Raw genomic sequence first — 21,703 nt, forward strand, 5'->3', positions numbered from 1 at the left:
TCCACACATAATTCCAAACATCATTACATATATAATTCCACACACCATTCCACACATCATTCCACACGTCATTCCACACCTCATTCCACACGTCATTCCACAACTCATTCCACACTCATTCCACACATCATTCCACACATCATTCCACACATCTTTCCACACTTCATTCTAAACATCACTCCAAACATCATTCCACACCTCATTCCACACATCATTCCACACATCATTCCACACCTCATTCCACAACTCATTCAAACATCATTCCACACATTAATCCACAAATCATTCCTCATATGAATCCACACATCATCCCACACATCATTCCACACCTCATTCCACACATCATTCCACTCCTCATTCGACACCTCATTCCACACATTATTCCACACAACATTCCACACAGCATTCCACACCTCATTCCACAAATCATTGCACACATCATTGCACACATCATTCCACACAACATTCGATACATCATTCCACACCTTATTCCATACCTCATTACACATCTCATTCCACACATCATTCCACACATCATTCCAAACATCATGTAACACCTCATTCCACATAGCATTCCACGCATCATTCCACACATCATTCCAAACAGCATTCCACACATTATTCCACACATCATTCCAGATATCATTCGACACCTCATTGCACACATCATAACACACTTCATTCCACACATCATTCCTTACTTCATTCCACACATCATTCCACACATCATTGCACACATCATTCCAAACATCAATCCACACATCATTCCACACATCATTCCACACATCATTCCAAACATCAATCCACACATCATTCCACACATCATTCCTAACTTCATTCCACACCTCATTCCACATATCATTCCACGCATTATCCAACACACCATTCCACATAACATTCCACACCTCATTCCAGATGTCATTCGACACATCATTCCACACATCATTCAATATATCATTCCTCACTTTCAATCCACACATCATTCCAAACATCATTACACACACCATTCCACACCTCATTCAATACATTATTCCACACATCATTCCTAACTTCATTCCACACCTGATTCCACATATCATTCCACGCATCATCCAACTCATCATTCCACATTACATTCCACACCTCATTCCACATCTCATTCCACACATCATTCCACAAAACATTCCACACATCTTTGCACACATCATTCCACAGATCATTCCACACCACATTCCGCACATGATTCCACACAAAATTCCAAACATCATTACATATATAATTCCACACACCATTCCACACATCATTCCACACATCATTCCACACCTCATTCCACACGGCATTCCACAACTCATTCCACACTCATTCCACACATCATTCCACACATCATTCCATACATCTTTCCACACTTCATTCTAAACATCACTCCAAACATCATTCCACACCTCATTCCACACATCATTCCACACATCATTCCACACCTCATTCCACAACTCATTCAAACATCATTCCACACATTAATCCACACATCATTCCTCATATGATTCCACACATCATCCCACACATCATTCCACACCTCATTCCACATATCAATCCACACATCAGCCCATAACTCATTCCACACCTCATTCCACACATCAATCCACACATCATTCCATACATCATTCCACATATCATTCCACACATCGTTCCAAACATCATTCCACACCTCATTCCACATAACATTCTACGCATCATTCCAAACATCATTCCAAACATTATTCCACACATTATTCAACACATCATTCCAGATATCATTCGACACATCATTGCACACTTCATTCCACACTTCATTCCACACATCATTCCTCACCTCATTCCACACATCATTCAATACATCATTCCACATATCATTCCACACATCATTCCCCTCAACATTCCACACCTCATTCCAAACAGCATGCCACACATCATTGCACACATCATTCCACACATCAATCCACACCTCACTCCACACATCATTCAACACATCATTCCGCACAGCATTCCAAATATCATTCCACACCTCATTCCACATCTCATTCCACACATCATTAACAAATCATTCCCTCCTCATTCCACACATCATTGCACACATCATTCCACACACCTATCCACACCTCATTCCACACGTCATTCCACACATCATTGGGCACATCATTCCACACTGCATTCAAAATATCATTCCACACCTCATTCCACATATCATTCCCCGCATCATTCCACATCTCATTCTACACATCATTCCACACATCAATCCACACCTTCTTCCACACATCATTCCACACATCATTCCATACAGCATTCCACACATAATTCCACACAGCATTCCACACAACATTGCACGCAACATTCCACACATCATTCCACACCTCATTCCACACATCATTCCACACATCATTCCACACATCTTTCCACACTTCATTCTAAACATCACTCCAAACATCATTCCACACCTCATTCCACACATCATTCCACACATCATTCCACACCTCATTCCACAACTCATCCAAACATCATTCCACACATTAATCCACAAATCATTCCTCATATGAATCCACACATCATCCCACACATCATTCCACACCTCATTCCACACATCATTCAACTCCTCATTCGACACCTCATTCCACACATTATTCCACTCAACATTCCACACAGCATTCCACACATCATTCCACACCTCATTCCACACATCATTCCACACATCATACCACATATCAATCCACACATAATTCCATACATCAGTCCATAACTCATTCCACACCTCATTCCACACATCAATCCACACATCATTCCATACATCATTCCACACCTCATTCCACAAATCATTGCACACATCATTGCACACATCATTCCACACAACATTCGATACATCATTCCACACCTTATTCCACACCTCATTACACATCTCATTCCACACATCATTCCACACATCATTCCAAACATCATGTAACACCTCATTCCACATAGCATTCCACGCATCATTCCACACATCATTCCAAACAGCATTCCACACATTATTCCACACATCATTCCAGATATCATTCGACACATCATTGCACACATCATTCCACACTTCATTCCACACATCATTCCTTACTTCATTCCACACATCATTCCACACATCATTGCACACATCATTCCAAACATCAATCCACACATCATTCCACACATCATTCCACACATCATTCCAAACATCAATCCACACATCATTCCACACATCATTCCTAACTTCATTCCACACCTCATTCCACATATCATTCCACGCATCATCCAACACATCATTCCACATAACATTCCACACCTCATTCCAGATGTCATTCGACACATCATTCCACACATCATTCAAAATATCATTCCTCACTTTCAATCCACACATCATTCCAAACATCATTACACACACCATTCCACACATCATTCAATACATCATTCCACACATCATTCCTAACTTCATTCCACACCTGATTCCACATATCATTCCACGCATCATCCAACTCATCATACCACATTACATTCCACACCTCATTCCACATCTCATTCCACACATCATTCCACAAGACATTCCACACATCTTTGCACACATCATTCCACAGATCATTCCACACCACATTCCGCACATGATTCCACACAAAATTCCAATCATCATTACATATATAATTCCACACACCATTCCACACATCATTCCACACATCATTCCACACCTCATTCCACACGGCATTCCACAACTCATTCCACACTCATTCCACACATCATTCCACACATCATTCCATACATCTTTCCACACTTCATTCTAAACATCACTCCAAACATCATTCCACACCTCATTCCACACATCATTCCACACATCATTCCACACCTCATTCCACAACTCATTCAAACATCATTCCACACATTAATCCACACATCATTCCTCATATGATTCCACACATCATCCCACACATCATTCCATACCTCATTCCACATATCAATCCACACATCAGTCCATAACTCATTCCACACCTCATTCCACACATCAATCCACACATCATTCCATACATCATTCCACATATCATTCCACACATCATTCGAAACATCATTCCACACCTCATTCCACATAACATTCTACGCATCATTCCAAACATCATTCCAAACATTATTCCAAACATTATTCAACACATCATTCCAGATATCATTCGCCACATCATTGCACACTTCATTCCACACTTCATTCCACACATCATTCCTCACCTCATTCCACACATCATTCAATACATCATTCCACATATCATTCCACACATCATTCCACTCAACATTCCACACCTCATTCCAAACAGCATGCCACACATCATTGCACACATCATTCCACACATCAATCCACACCTCACTCCACACATCATTCAACACATCATTCCGCACAGCATTCCAAATATCATTCCACACCTCATTCCACATCTCATTCCACACATCATTAACAAATCATTCCCTCCTCATTCCACACATCATTGCACACATCATTCCACACACCTATCCACACCTCATTCCACACGTCATTCCACACATCATTGGGCACATCATTCCACACTGCATTCAAAATATCATTCCACACCTCATTCCACATATCATTCTCCGCATCATTCCACATCTCATTCAACACATCATTCCACACATCAATCCACAACTTCTTCCACACATCATTCCACACATCATTCCATACAGCATTCCACACATAATTCCACACAGCATTCCACACAACATTGCACACAACATTCCACACATCATTCCACACCTCATTCCACACATCATTCCATATCTCATTCCAAACATCATTCCACGCATCTTTCCACAAATCATCCAACACATCATTCCACCGATCATTCTACACATCATTCCACACATCATTCCACACCTCATTCAACCACTCATTCCACACATCATTGCACACATCATTCCACACACCTATCCACACCTCATTCCGCACGTCATTCCACACATCATTCTACACATCATTCCACACATCATTCCACACCTCATTCAACAACTCATTCCACACATCATTGCACACATCATTCCACACACCTATCCACAGATCATTCAAAACATCATTCCACACAACATTCAGCACATCATACTAAACATCATTCCACACATCATTCCACACATCTTCCACACATCATTCCATAACATTCCACACATCATTACACACATCCATCCACACATCATTCCACACATCATTCCACATATCATACCACATATCAATCCACACATCATTCCACACATCAGTCCATACCTCATTCCACACCTCATTCCACACATCAATCCACACATCATTCCATACATCATTCCACACCTCATTCCACAAATCATTGCACACATCATTGCTCACATCATTCCACACATCATTCGATACATCATTCCACACCTTATTACACAACTCATTACACAACTCATTCCACACATCATTCCACACATCATTCCAAACATCATGTAACACCTCATTCCACATAGCATTCTACGCATCATTCCACACATCATTCCAAACAGCATTCCACACATCATTCCAGATATCATTCGACACATCATTGCACACATCATTCCACACTTCATTCCACACATCATTCCTTACCTCATTCCACACATCATTCCACACATCATTGCACACATCATTCCAAACATCAATCCACACCTCATTCCACATATCATTCCACGCATCATCCAACACATCATTCCACATAACATTCCACACCTCATTCCAGATGTCATTCGACACATCATTCCACACATCATTCAATATATCATTCCTCACTTTCAATCCACACATCATTCCAAACATCATTACACACACCATTCCACACATCATTCAATACATCATTCCACACATCATTCCTAACTTCATTCCACACCTCATTCCACATATCATTCTACGCAGCATCCAACACATCATTCCACATTACATTCCACACCGCATTCCACAACTCATTCCACACATCATTCCACAAAACATTCCACACATCTTTGCACACATCATTCCACAGATCATTCCACACCACATTCCGCACCTCATTCCACACAAAATTCCAAACATCATTACAAATATATAATTCCACACACCATTCCACACATCATTCCACACATCATTCCACACCTCATTACACAACTCATTCAAACATCATTCCACACATTAATCCACACATCATTCCTCATATGATTCCACACATCATCCCACACATCATTCCACACCTCATTCCACACATCATTCCACTCCTCATTCGACACCTCATTCCACACATTATTCCACACAACATTCCACACAGCATTCCACACATCATTCCACACCTCATTCCACACATCATTCCACACATCATACCACATATCAATCCACACATCATTCCACACATCAGTCCATACCTCATTCCACACCTCATTCCACACATCAATCCACACATCATTCCATACATCATTCCACATATCATTCCACATATCATTCCAAACATCATTCCACACGTCATTCCACATAACATTCTACGCATCATTCCAAACATCATTCCAAACATTATTCCACACATTATTCAACACATCATTCCAGATATCATTCGACACATCATTGCACACTTCATTCCACACTTCATTCCACACATCATTCCTCACCTCATTCCCCACATCATTCAATACATCATTCCACATATCATTACACACATCATTCCACTCAACATTACACACCTCATTCCAAAAAGCATGCCACACATCATTGCACACATCATTCCACACATCAATCCACACCTCACTCCACACATCATTCAACACATCATTCCGCACAGCATTCCAACTATCATTCCACACCTCATTCCACATCTCATTCCACACATCATCCACAAATCATTCCCTCCTCATTCCACACATCATTGCACACATCATTCCACACACCTATCCACACCTCATTCCACACGTCTTTCCACACATCATTGGACACATCATTCCACACTGCATTCAAAATATCATTCCACACCTCATTCCACATATCATTCCCCGCATCATTCCACATCTCATTCTACACATCATTCCACACATCAATCCACACCTTCTTCCACACATAATTCCACACATCATTCCATACAGCATTCCACACATAATTCCACACAGCATTCCACACAACATTGCACACAACATTCCACAAATCATTCCACAACTCATTCCACACATCACTCCACATCTCATTCCAAACATCATTCCACGCATCTTTCCACAAATCATTCAACACATTATTCCACCGATCATTCTACACATCATTCCACACGTCATTCCACACCTCATTCAACAACTCATTCCACACATCATTGCACACATCATTCCACACACCTATCCACACCTCATTCCGCACGTCATTCCACACAACATTCTACACATCATTCCACACATCATTCCACACCTCATTCAACAACTCATTCCACACATCATTGCACACATCATTCCACACACCTATCCACAGATCATTCAATACATCATTCCACACATCATTCCACACATCATTCCAAACATCATTCCTCACCTCATTCCCCACATCATTCAATACATCATTCCACATATCATTCCACACATCATTACACTCAACATTACACACATCATTCCAAACAACATGCCACACATCATTGCACACATCATTCCACACATATATCCACACCTCACTCCACACATCATTCAACACATCATTCCGCACAGCATTCCAAATATCATTCCACACCTCATTCCACATCTCATTCCACACATCATCCACAAATCATTCCCTCCTCATTCCACACCACATTGCACACATCATTCCACACACCTATCCACAGCTCATTCCACACGTCTTTCCACACATCATTGGACACATCATTCCACACTGCATTCAAAATATCATTCCACACCTCATTCCACATATCATTCCCCGCATCATTCCACATCTCATTCTACACATCATTCCACACATCAATCCACACCTTCTTCCACACATAATTCCACACATCATTCCATACAGCATTCCACACATAATTCCACACAGCATTCCACACAACATTGCACACAACATTCCACACATCATTCCACACCTCATTCCACACATCATTCCACATCTCATTCAAAACATCATTCCACGCATCTTTCCACAAATCATTGAACACATCATTCCACCGATCATTCTACACATCATTCCACACCTCATTCAACAACTCATTCCACACATCATTGCACACATCGTTCCACACTCCTATCCACACCTCATTCCGCACGTCATTCCACACATCATTATACACATCATTCCACACATCATTCCACACCTCATTCAACAACTCATTCCACACATCATTGCACACATCATTCCACACACCTATCCACAGATCATTCTAAACATCATTCCAAACATCATTCCACACCTCATTCCACACATCATTCCACACATCATTCCACACCTCATTCCACAACTCATTCAAACATCATTCCACACATTAATCCACACATCATTCCTCATATGATTCCACACATCATCCCACACATCATTCCACACCTCATTCCACACATCATTCCACTCCTCTTTCGACACCTCATTCCACACATTATTCCACACAACATTCCACACAGCATTCCACACATCATTCCACACCTCATTCCACACATCATTCCACACATCATACCACATATCAATCCACACATCATTCCACACATCAGTCCATACCTCATTCCACACCTCATTCCACACATCAATCCACACATCATTCCATACATCATTCCACATATCATTCCACATATCATTCCAAACATCATTCCACACCTCATTCCACATAACATTCTACGCATCATTCCAAACATCATTCCAAACATTATTCCACACAATATTCAACACATCATTCCAGATATCATTCGACACATCATTGCACACTTCATTCCACACTTCATTCCACACATCATTCCTCACCTCATTCCCCACATCATTCAATACATCATTCCACATATCATTACACCCATCATTCCACTCAACATTACACACCTCATTCCAAACAGCATGCCACATATCATTGCACACATCATTCCACACATCAATCCACACCTCACTCCACACATCATTCAACACATCATTCCGCACAGCATTCCAAATATCATTCCACACCTCATTCCACATCTCATTCCAAACATCATCCACAAATCATTCCCTCCTCATTCCACACATCATTGCACACATCATTCCACACACCTATCCACACCTCATTCCACACGTCTTTCCACACATCATTGGACACATCATTCCACACTGCATTCAAAATATCATTCCACACCTCATTCCACATATCATTCCCCGCATCATTCCACATCTCATTCTACACATCATTCCACACATCAATCCACACCTTCTTCCACACATAATTCCACACATCATTCCATACAGCATTCCACACATAATTCCACACAGCATTCCACACAACATTGCACACAACATTCCACAAATCATTCCACAACTCATTCCACACATCACTCCACATCTCATTCCAAACATCATTCCACGCATCTTTCCACATATCATTCAACACATCATTCCACCGATCATTCTACACATCATTCCACACATCATTCCACACCTCATTCAACAACTCATTCCACACATCATTGCACACATCATTCCACACACCTATCCACACCTCATTCCGCACGTCATTCCACACAGCATTCTACACATCATTCCACACATCATTCCACACCTCATTCAACAACTCATTCCACACATCATTGCACACATCATTCCACACACCTATCCACAGATCATTCAATACATCATTCCACACATCATTCCACACATCATTCCAAACATCATTCCACACATCATTCCACACATCTTCCACACATCATTCCATAACATTCCACACATCATTACACACATCCATCCACACATCATTCCAAACAGCATGCAAAAATCATTGCACACATCATTCCACACATCAATCCACACCTCACTCCACACATCATTCAACACATCATTCCGCACAGCATTCCAAATATCATTCCACACCTCATTCCACATCTCATTCCACACATCATCCACAAATCATTCCCTCCTCATTCCACACATCATTGCACACATCATTCCACACACCTATCCACACCTCATTCCACACGTCTTTCCACACATCATTGGACACATCATTCCACACTGCATTCAAAATATCATTCCACACCTCATTCCACATATCATTCCCCGCATCATTCCACATCTCATTCAAAACATCATTCCATGCATCTTTCCACAAATCATTCAACACATCATTCCACCGATCATTCTACACATCATTCCACACATCATTCCACACCTCATTCAACAACTCATTCCACACATCATTGCACACATCATTCCACACTCCTATCCACACCTCATTCCGCACGTCATTCCACACATCATTCTACACATCATTCCACACATCATTCCACAACTCATTCAACAACTCATTCCACACATCATTGCACACATCATTCCACACACCTATCCACAGATCATTCAATACATCATTCCACACATCATTCCACACATCATTCCAAACATCATTCCACACATCATTCCACACATCTTCCACACATCATTCCATAACATTCCACACATCATTACACACATCCATCCACACATCATTCCACACATCATTCCACATATCATTCCACACATCATGCCACACATCATTCCACACCTCATTCCACACATCATTCCATAACATTCCACACATCATTACACACGGCAATCCACATATCAAGCCACACATCATTCCACACATCATTCCAAACATCATTCCACGCCACATTTCACACATCATTCCATAACATTGCATACATCATTACGCACATCAATCCACACATAATTCCAACCAACATTCCAAATATCATCCACTCCTCATTCCACATATCATTCCACGCATCATTCCAGATCTCATTCCACACCTCGTTCCTCACATCATTCCACACAACCTTCCACACTTCATTCCACACATCATTCCTCACTTCATTCCACACATCATTCCACACATCAGTCCACACATCTTTCCACAAATCATTCAACAGATCATTCCACAGATCATTCTACACATCATTCCATACATCTTTCCAAACATCATTACACACCTCATTCCACGTAACATTCCACGCATCATTCCACACATCATTCCAAACATTATTCCACATATTATTCCACACATCATTCCAGATATCATTCCACATATCATTGCACACATCATTCCACACTTCATTCCACACCTCCTTCCACACATCATTCCACACATCATTCCTCACCTCATTCCAAACATCATTCAATACATTATGCCACATATAATTCCACACATCATTGCACTCAACATTCCACACCTCATTCCATACAGCATGCCACACATCATTGCACACATCATTCCACACATCAATCCACACCTCACTCCACACATCATTCAACACATCATTCCGCACAGCATTCGAAATATCATTCCACACCTCATTCCACATCTCATTCTACACATCATTCCACTCATCATTCCACACCTCATTCCATACATCATTGCACATATCATTCCACACATCATTCCACACATCATTCCATACATCATTCCACACCTCATTCCACACCTCATTCCACAACTCATTGCACACATCATTCCACAAATCATGCCAAACAGCATGTAAAACCTCATTCCACATAGCATTCCACGCATTATTCCACACATCATTCCAAATATCATTCCAGACATTATTCCACACATCATTCCAGATATCATTCGACACATCATTGCACACGTCATTCCACACTTCATTGCACACATCATTCCTCACCTCATTCCACACATCATTCCACACATCATTGCACACATCATTCCACACAGCATTCAAAATATCATTCCACACCTCATTCCACATATCATTCCACGCATCATTCCACATCTCATTCCATCATCATTCCACACATCAATCCACACCTTCTTCCACACATCATTCCAAACGTCATTTCATGCATCATTCCACACATCATTCCATACAGCATTACACACATAATTCCACACAGCATTCCAAACATCATTGCACACATCATTCCACATCTCTTTCTACACATCATTCCACACATCATACCACACCTCATTCTACACATCATTCCACACCTCTTTCCAGACATCAATCAATACATCATTCCACACATATTTCCACACAACATTGACACATCATTCCACAGTTCATTCCACACATCTTTCCATAACATTCCAGACATCATTCCACACATCAATTCACACATCATTCCACACATCATTCCACACATCATTCCAAACATCATTCCACACATCATTCCACACATCATTCCAGATGTCATTCGACACATCATGCCACACATCATTCAATATATCATTCCACATATCATTCCTCACATCATTCCATACATCATTACACACACCATTCCACGCATCATCCAACACATCATTCCACACATCATTCCAAACCTCTTTCCAAAGATCATTCCACACCTCATTCCACAAAGCTTTCCAAAGATCATTCCACACCTCATTCCACATATCATTCCACGCATCATTCCAGATCTCATTCCACACCTCGTTCCTCACATCATTCCACACAACCTTCCACACTTCATTCCACACATCATTCCTCACTTCATTCCACACATCATTCCACACATCATTCCACACATCTTTCCACAAATCATTCAACACATCATTCCACAGATCATTCTACACATCATTCCATACATCTTTCCAAACATCATTACACACCTCATTCCACGTAACATTCCACGCATCATTCCACACATCATTCCAAACATTATTCCACATATTATTCCACACATCATTCCAGATATCATTCCACATATCATTGCACACACATTCCACACTTCATTCCACAACTCCTTCCTCACATCATTCCACACAACATTCCACACTTCATTCCACACATCATTCCTCACCTCATTCCAAACATCATTCAATACATTATGCCACATATAATTCCTCACATCATTGCACTCAACATTCCACACCTCATTCCATACAGCATGCCACACATCAATACACACATCATTCCACACATCAATCCACACCTCACTCCACACATCATTCAACACATCATTCCGCACAGCATTCCAAATATCATTCCACACCTCATTCCACATCTCATTCCACACATCATTCCACTCTTCATTCCACACTTCATTCCACACATCATTGCACATATCATTCCACACATCATTCCACACATCATTCCATACAACATTCCACACCTCATTCCACATCTCATTCCACACATCATTCCACTCATCATTCCACACCTCATTCCACAACTCATTGCACACATCATTCCACACATCATTCCAAACAGCATGTAACACCTCATTCCACATAGCATTCCACGCATTACTCCACACATCATTCCAAATATCATTCCACACATTATTCCACACATCATTCCAGATATCATTCGACACATCATTGCACACATCATTCCACACTTCATTCCACACATCATTCCTCACCTCATTCCACACATCATTCCACACATCATTGCACACATCATTCCACACAGCATTCAAAATATCATTCCACACCTCATTCCACATATCATTCCACGCATCATTCCACATCTCATTCACACATCATTCCACACATCAATCCACACCTTCTTCCACACATCATTCCAAACGTCATTTCATACATCATTCCACACATCATTCCATACAGCATTACACACATATTTCCACACAGCATTCCAAACATCATTGCACACATCATTCCACATCTCATTCCACACACCTATCCACAGATCATTCAATACATCATTCCACACATCATTCCACACATCATTCCAAATATCATTCCACACATCATTCCACACATCTTCCACACATCATTCCATAACATTCCACACATCATTCCACACATCATTGACAAATCATTCCACAGTTCATTCCACACATCATTCCATAACATTCCAGACATCATTCCACATATCAATCCACACATCATTCCACACATCATTCCACACATCATTCCAAACATCATTCCACACATCATTCCACACATCATTCCAGAAGTCATTCCACACATCATTCCACACATCATTCAACATATCATTCCACATATCATTCCTCAAATCATTCCATACATCATTACACACACCATTCCACGCATCATCCAACACATCATTCCACACATCATTCCAAACCTCTTTCCAAAGATCATTCCAAACCTCATTCCACATAACTTTCCAAAGATCATTCCACACCTCATTCCACATATCATTCCACGCATCATTCCAGATCTCATTCCAAACCTCGTTCCTCACATCATTCCACACAACCTTCCACACTTCATTCCACACATCATTCCTCACTTCATTCCACACATCATTCCACACATGATTCCACACATCTTTCCACAAATGATTCAACACATCATTCCACAGATCATTCTACACATCATTCCATACATCTTTCCAAACATCATTACACACCTCATTCCACATAACATTCCACGCATCATTCCACACATCATTCCAAACATTATTCCACATATTATTCCACACATCATTCCAGATATCATTCCACACATCATTGCACACATCATTCCACACTTCATTCCACACCTCCTTCCTCACATCATTCCACACAACATTCCACACTTCATTCCACACAACATTCCTCACTTCATTCCAAAAATCATTCAATACATTATGCCACATTTAATTCCACACATCATTGCACTCAACATTCCACACCTCATTCCATACAGCATGCCACACATCATTGCACACATCATTCCACACATCAATCAACACCTCACTCCACACATCATTCAACACATCATTCCGCACAGCATTCCAAATATCATTCCACACCTCATTCCACATCTCATTCCACACATCATTCCACTCATCATTCCACACCTCATTCCACACATCATTGCACATATCATTCCACACATCATTCCACACATCATTCCATACATCATTCCACACCTCATTCCACACCTCATTCCAGAACTCATTGCACACATCATTACACACATCATTCCAAACAGCATGTAACACCTCATTCCACATAGCATTCCACGCATTATTCCACACATCATTCCAAATATCATTCCACACATTATTCCACACATCATTCCAGTTTTCATTCGACACATCATTGCACACATCATTCCACACTTCATTCCACACATCATTCCTCACCTCATTCCACATATCATTCCACACATCATTGCACACATCATTCCACACAGCATTCAAAATATAATTCCACACCTCATTCCACATATCATTCCACGCATCATTCCACATCTCATTCCACACATCATTCCACACATCAATCCACACCTTCTTCCACACATCATTCCAAACGTCATTTCATACATCATTCCACACATCATTCCATACAGCATTACACACATAATTCCACACAGCATTCCAAACATCATTGCACAGATCATTCCACATCTCATTCCACACATCATTCCACACATCTTTCCACAAATCATTCAAAACATCATTCCACAGATCATTCTACACATCATTCCACACATCATTCCATACCTCATTCTACACATCATTCCACACATCATTCCACACCTCATTCCACACCTCATTCCACACCTCTTTCCAGACATCAATCAATACATCATTCGACACATATTTCCACACAACATTGACACATCATTCCACAGTTCATTCCACACATCATTCCATAACATTCCACACCTCATTCCACAAATCATTGCACACATCATTGCACACATCATTCCACACATCATTCGATACATCATTCCACACCTCATTCCACACCTCATTACATAACTCATTCCACACATCATTCCACACATCATTCCAAACATCATGTAACACCTCATTCCACATAGCATTCCACGCATCATTCCACACATCATTCCAAACAGCATTCCACACGTTATTCCACACATCATTCCAGATATCATTCGACACATCATTGCAACATCATTCCAAACTTCATTCCACACATCATTCCTTACCTCATTCCACACATCATTCCACACATCATTGCACACATCATTCCAAACATCAATCCACACATCATTCCACACATCATTCCTAACTTCATTCCATACCTCATTCCACATATCATTCCACGCATTATCCAACACATCATTCCACATTACATTCCACACCTCATTCCACAACTCATTCCACACATCATTCCACAAAACATTCCACACATCTTTGCACACATCATTCCACAGATCATTCCACACCACATTCCGCACCTCATTCCACACATAATTCCAAACATCAATACATATATAATTCCACACACCATTCCACACATCATTCCACACATCATTCCACACCTCATTCCACACGTCATTCCACAACTCATTCCACACTCATTCCACACATCATTCCACACATCATTCCACACATCTTTCCACACTTCATTCTAAACATCATTCCAAACATCATTCCACACCTCATTCCAGACATCATTCCACACGTCATTCCACACCTCATTCCACAACTCATTTAAATATCATTCCACACATTAATCCACACATCATTCCTCATATGATTCCACACATCATGCCACACATCATTCCACACCTCATTCCACACATCATTCCACTCCTCATTCGACACCTCATTCCACACATTATTCCACACAACATTCCACACAGCATTCCACACATCATTCCACACCTCATTCCACACATCATTCCACACATCATACCACATATCAATCCACACATCATTCCACACATCAGTCCATACCTCATTCCACACCACATTCCGCACATCAATCCACACATCATTCCATACATCATTCCACATATCATTCCACACATCATTCCAAACATCATTCCACACCTCATTCCACAAAACATTCTATGCATCATTACAAACATCATTCCAAACATTATTTCACACATTATTCAACACATCATTCCAGATATCATTCGACACATCATTGCACACATCATTCCACACTTCATTCCACAGATCATTCCTCACCTCATTCCACACATCATTCAATACATCATTCCACATAACATTCCACACATCATTCCACTCAACATTCCACACCTCATTCCAAACAGCATGCCACACATCATTGCACACATCATTCCAAACATCAATCCACACCTCACTCCACACATCATTCAACACATCATTCCGCACAGCATTCCAAATATCATTCCACACCTCATTCCACATCTCATTCCACACATCATCCACAAATCATTCCCTCCTCATTCCACACATCATTGCACACATCATTCCACACACATTTCCACACCTCATTCCACACGTCATTCCACACATCATTGGACACATCATTCCACACTGCATTCAAAATATCATTCCACACCTCATTCCACATATCATTCCCCGCATCATTCCACATCTCATGCTACACATCATTCCACACATCAATCCACACCTTCTTCCACACATAATTCCACACATCATTCCATACAGCATTCCACACATAATTCCACACAGCATTCCACACAACATTGCACACAACATTCCAAACATCATTCCACACCTCATTCCACACATCATTCCACATCTAATTCCAAACATCATTCCACGCATCTTTCCACAAATCATTCAACACATCATTCCACCGATCATTCTACACATCATTCCACACATCATTCCACACCTCATTCAACAACTCATTCCACACATCATTGCACTCATCATTCCACACACCATTCCACAGATCATTCAATACATCATTCCACACATCATACCACACATCATTCCAAACATCATTCCACACATCATTCCACACATCTTCCACACATCATTACATAACATTCCACACATCATTACACACATCCATCCACACATCATTCCACACATCATTCCACATAGCATTCCAAACATCATGTCACACATCATTCCACACCTCATTCCACACATCATTCCATAACATTCCACACATCATTACACACGTCAATCCACATATCAAGCCACACATCATTCCAAACATCATTCCACGCCACATTTCACACATCATTCCATAACATTGCACACATCATTACGCACATCAATCCACACATAATTCCAACCAACATTCCAAATATCATCCACTCCTCATTCCACATATCATTCCACGCATCATTCCAGATCTCATTCCACACCTCGTTCCTCACATCATTCAACACAACCTTCCACACTTCATTCCACACATCATTCCTCACTTCATTCCACACATCATTCCACAGATCATTCTACACATCATTCCATACATCTTTCCAAACATCATTCTACACCTCATTCCACATATCATTCCACGCATCATTCCACACATCATTCCAAACATTATTCCACATATTATTCCACACATCATTCCAGATATCATTCCACACATCATTACACTCATCATTCCACACTTCATTCCACACCTCATTCCTCACATCATTCCACACAACATTCCACACTTCATTCCACACATCATTCCTCACCTCATTCCAAACATCATTCAATACATTATGCCACATATAATTCCACACATTATTGCAATCAACATTCCACACCTCATTCCATACAGCATGCCACACATCATTGCACACATCATTCCACACATCAATCCACACCTCACTCCACACATCATTCAACACATCATTCCGCACAGCATTCCAAATATCATTCCACACCTCATTCCACATCTCATTCCACACATCATTCCACTCATCATTCCACACCTCATTCCACACATCATTGCACATATCATTCCACACATCATTCCACACATCATTCCATACATCATTCCACACCTCATTCCACACCTCATTCCACAACTCATTGCACACATCATTCCACACATCATTCCAAACAGCATGTAACACCTCATTCCACATAGCATTCCACGCATTATTCCACACATCATTCCAAATCTCATTCCACACATTATTCCACACATCATTCCAGATATCATTCGACACATCATTGCACACATCATTCCACACTTCATTCCACACATCATTCCTCACCTCATTCCACACATCATTCCACACATCATTGCACACATCATTCCACAAAGCATTCAAAATATCATTCCACAACTCATTCCACATATCATTCCACGCATCATTCCACATCTCATTCCACACATCATTCCACACATCAATCCACACCTTTTTCCACACATCATTCCAAACGTCAATTCATACATCATTCCACACATCATTCCATACAGCATTACACACATAATTCCACACAGCATTCCAAACATCATTGCACACATCATTCCACATCTCATTCCACACATCATTCCACACATCTTTCCACAAATCATTCAAAACATCATTCCACAGATCATTGTACACATCATTCCACACATCATTCCACATCTCATTCCACACATCATTCCACTCATCATTCCACACCTCATTCCACACATCATTGCACATATCATTCCACACATCATTCCACACATCATTCCATACATCGTTCCACACCTCATTCCACACCTCATTCCACAACTCATTGCACACATCATTCCACACATCATTCCAAACAGCATGTAACACCTCATTCCACATAGCATTCCACGCATTATTCCACACATCATTCCAAATATCATTCCACACATTATTCCACACATCATTCCAGATATCATTCGACACATCATTGCACACATCATTCCACACTTCATTCCACACATCATTCCTCACCTCATTCCACACATCATTCCACACATCATTGCACACATCATTCCACAAAGCATTCAAAATATCATTCCACAACTCATTCCACATATCATTCCACGCATCATTCCACATCTCATTCCACACATCATTCCACACATCAATCCACAACTTTTTCCACACATCATTCCAAACGTCAATTCATACATCATTCCACACATCATTCCATACAGCATTACACACATAATTCCACACAGCATTCCAAACATCATTCCACACATCATTCCACACATCATTCCACACATCATTCCACACATCTTTCCACACTTCATTCTAAACATCATTCCAAACATCATTCCACACCTCATTCCAGACATCATTCCACACGTCATTCCACACCTCATTCCATAACTCATTTAAATATCATTCCACACATTAATCCACACATCATTACTCATATGATTCCACACATCATGCCACACATCATTCCACACCTCATTCCACACATCATTCCACTCCTCATTCGACACCTCATTCCACACATTATTCCACACAACATTCCACACAGCATTCCACACATCATTCCACACCTCATTCCACACATCATTCCACACATCATACCACATATCAATCCACACATCATTCCACACATCAGTCCATACCTCATTCCACACCTCATTCCGCACATCAATCCACACATCATTCCATACATCATTCCACATATCATTCCACACATCATTCCAAACATCATTCCACACCTCATTCCACAAAACATTCTATGCATCATTACAAACATCATTCCAAACATTATTTCACACATTATTCAACACATCATTCCAGATATCATTCGACACATCATTGCACACATCATTCCACACTTCATTCCACAGATCATTCCTCACCTCATTCCACACATCATTCAATACATCATTCCACATAACATTCCACACATCATTCCACTCAACATTCCACACCTCATTCCAAACAGCATGCCATTCATCATTGCACACATCATTCCACACATCAATCCACACCTCACTCCACACATCATTCAACACATCATTCCGCACAGCATTCCAAATATCATTCCACACCTCATTCCACATCTCATTCCACACATCATCCACAAATCATTCCCTCCTCATTCCACACATCATTGCACACATCATTCCACACACATTTCCACACCTCATTCCACACGTCATTCCACACATCATTGGACACATCATTCAACAAGCATTCAAAATATCATTCCACACCTCATTCCACATATCATTCCCCGCATCATTCCACATCTCATGCTACACATCATTCCACACATCAATCCACACCTTCTTACACACATAATTGCACACATCATTCCATACAGCATTCCACACATAATTCCACACAGCATTCCACACAACATTGCACACAACATTCCACACATCATTCCACACCTCATTCCACACATCATTCCACATCTAATTCCAAACATCATTCCACGCATCTTTCCACAAATCATTCAACACATCATTCCACCGATCATTCTACACATCATTCCACACATCATTCCACACCTCATTCAACAACTCATTACACACATCATTGCACTCATCATTCCACACACCATTCCACAGATCATTCAATACATCATTCCACACATCATACCACACATCATTCCAAACATCATTCCACACATCATTCCACACATCTTCCACACATCATTACATAACATTCCACACATCATTACACACATCCATCCACACATCTTTCCACACATCATTCCACATAGCATTCCACACATCATGCCACACATCATTCCACACCTCATTCCACACATCATTCCATAACATTGCACACATCATTACACACGTCAATCCACATATCAAGCCACACATCATTCCACACATCATTCCAAACATCATTGCACGCCACATTTCACACATCATTCCATAACATTGCACACATCATTACGCACATCAATCCACACATAATTCCAACCAACATTCCAAATATCATCCACTCCTCATTCCACATATCATTCCACGCATCATTCCAGATCTCATTCCACA

This window comes from Pristiophorus japonicus, unplaced genomic scaffold, assembly GCF_044704955.1.
Source record: "Pristiophorus japonicus isolate sPriJap1 unplaced genomic scaffold, sPriJap1.hap1 HAP1_SCAFFOLD_33, whole genome shotgun sequence".
NCBI classification, from domain to species: domain Eukaryota; kingdom Metazoa; phylum Chordata; class Chondrichthyes; family Pristiophoridae; genus Pristiophorus; species Pristiophorus japonicus.